This window comes from Volvox carteri, assembly GCF_000143455.1.
Source record: "Volvox carteri f. nagariensis unplaced genomic scaffold VOLCAscaffold_40, whole genome shotgun sequence".
In the NCBI taxonomy this organism is placed as follows: Eukaryota; Viridiplantae; Chlorophyta; class Chlorophyceae; order Chlamydomonadales; family Volvocaceae; genus Volvox; species Volvox carteri.
Genome location: NW_003307583.1, coordinates 1,207,783 through 1,210,675, shown reverse-complemented (window position 1 = coordinate 1,210,675; position 2,893 = coordinate 1,207,783).

The following is a 2,893-nucleotide window of genomic DNA, read 5'->3' as shown; positions in this document are numbered from 1 at the left end:
GATCGCCCGAAACGAAATGACGCAACATATCCTCCAGAACACGATTAGCACGTTCCGTTTGGCCATCCGTCTAAGGATGATAACCAGAACTGCGACGCAAGTCGATTTGATATCCATCAAAAAGCGACTCGAAAAAGGCAGAGGTAAACTTAGGATCCCTGTCGCAAATGACGACAGACGGAACACCATACGAACACACAATGGTGTTGACGAAAATCTCAGCCGCTTTGACGGAGTCAACAGAGGCTTTACAGGACACAAACCGAACCATCTTGGTGAGTTTGTCCACAAACACATAAATTGTCAGTGATCCTTAACCGCCTGGTACGTGCTGGGGAAATACTGGACCTGCGGCACCCATGCCAAGCGGGTTTCAGGCGGGGTTTTGGCACTGCTCACCACCTCTTTGTCAAGCAACACCTGGTCAGGCGGCATCGGATCGCAGGACAACCGCCGTTGATAATAGTACAGATTGACTTTGAGAAGGCCTTTGATAGGGTGCCTCGCGAGCACATGTGGCTTCGGTTGCAGGAGAGGGGGATTAGTGGCCCCATGCTAGGTGCTCTGAGAAAAGCGTACGAGAAGGTGTCCATGGTGATGAAGGTAAATGAGGAAGTGGGGGGAGAGTTTGAGTCTAAGCAAGGAGTGAAGCAAGGGTGTCCTTTATCTACGGAGTTGTTTGGACTCTTCATCGAGACACTAGCCGATCTGATTGATACTCACGACCTTGTAGAAGCCGGTGCACGTAAGTGTGACGCACCCCTTGTGGACAGCAAGCGCGTCTCCATACTGTTGTATGCAGACGACGTTAGTCTGCTAGCGACGTCAGTAGAGCGAATGTCTGAGTTGCTACATCTTGTGGACTTGTTTTGTGAAGCTTTTGGGATGCGACCAAATGTCTCAAAGTGTGAAAGGCTTGTTTTTGCATGTGACGGCACCCAGCAGTCGGAACTTAGCGGGAGATGTCAACAGTTACGGCTATCAGGCCAGGTAGTACCTGCCAAAGATAGCGCTCGCTATCTTGGCTTGGTATATGGGCCAGAACGGCCTTTTAGTGCGTGCCGTCAGCAGTTGTGTGATACAGGTCGGTCCGCTATGTTTTCCTTAAGCGCAAAGCTGGACAAAATGAAGCTGTTTGCCCCCGATGTGCGAATGCGGTGTTTTGCAACCCAAGTCCGAGCAATTCTGTTGTATGGCTGCCAGGCGTGGGGCCCTTTTGCGCTGGCAGAGGTCGTGGACAGGGCGGGAAGGCGGCGGGATAAAGCCAACCTTGCGGAGGGCATGTTCGAAGCCTGTTTGAAGGATAGTGCAGTCCAGCTGCAGATTTTATTCATGAGGCAGGTAGTGGGGACGGCACGGCCATCCCACAGGCTGTTGTACGCGGAGCTGGCTGAACTCCCCTTACAATATTACATGGTGAAGCAGATTCTCCGTTTCTGGAACCGCCTTCAAAAGCAAGTGGGATCCATCGCTCATGCAGTTTTACGGCAGGAGATAACCGATGCCCTGACCAACCCGGAATGGGAGGGTTGGGGAATCTCAATGTTACGACTGTTTTCCTTCTTGGAGTGCAACATTTGGAGCGGAATACCGCAAGAAGTCGTGGGGGTAAAGGAGCGTGTTGACTGGTTGTTGAGTAGACCTCTACCAGAAGGAGCGATAATAACGGCACTAAGAGAGCGTTTGATGAGCGGCTGGGACCATACGCGTCTGACTGTCTTGCCAGAGGAGTACCCATCAGATGGGAAGCAACCGGGAGTGCAAATGGCGAAGTATAAGCACTGGATGGGGCTGCCCTTTTCGGGAGCCGCAGCCGTCATGTGGCCAACACATGCTAAGGTTTTCATTCCTCGTTTAGCACATCGTAAGCTAATGCAGTTTCGTTTATGTTGCTGGGCTTTGGAGGCGAACAGAGCACGAAGGGGCAAGTACCATGTTCCCAGGGGGCAGCGGTTTTGCCACTGTTGTGGTCCTAATAGCCGAATTGAGGATGAAAAACACGTGTTATTGGAATGCCCAGCCTATAATGATATTCGTGCTGAAGAGGGATTCGATCATCAACAGAGTATGTTGGAGGCCATGCAATGGGAACCCGCACGCCTGGCGAGGATGTTGGAACGTATGTGGGCTCACCGAAACTCAATTACCCCCTTTGGACGCTAGTCTGGGCTGATGTGCGGTGTTTTTTTTTCCTTTTCTCCGTGGCTTTTAGGCGTTGTAGTATTGCCCTTGGGCCTTCGGCTCGTATGGGTAGTCTTACAGGTATGGGGTCACGCACCCCCAACCATGTAACACACACACACATAAATTGAGGTATTGCCATCAGGATCGGGAGGCAGATCAGTGATAAAATCCATGGTCACACAAGACCACTTCTGATCATGTATCGGCAGCGGAAGAAGCAAACCACCCGGGAGACTGGTATCTGACAGCTGTCACACGTACGACCGTACGCTGCGACCGATTGACGCAGCCTAGGCCACCAAAACGAACGACGCACCAAATCCAGAGTTTTGGTCACGCCCGTATGGCCTGCCAACGGATGGTCATGACAAAGACGCAGAACGGTAGTACGAAAATGGGCATGATCTGGCACAACCAACGCATCTCCTCGATACCAGAATTGACCACGTTGCGACAATGCAGCCGTGTTTTCTGATATTTTAAACCAAGGATCTACTCCATACCCATCAAGTACCGAACATAGGTGTGCACTGCCATCGCTCCTGAGGTCAGCGCCTATTACAAGTCCTTGTTAGCTAAGGATGCTGCTGCGTCTTCATCCGAGGTCGTCACGGCCAAGCGGGCGTCTCGACGATTATTATTCAGTGTTTCAGGGCTCCCCGGGCCCTTACCCCATGTAACATATGAGTGGCAATTTCTGAGCATCCCA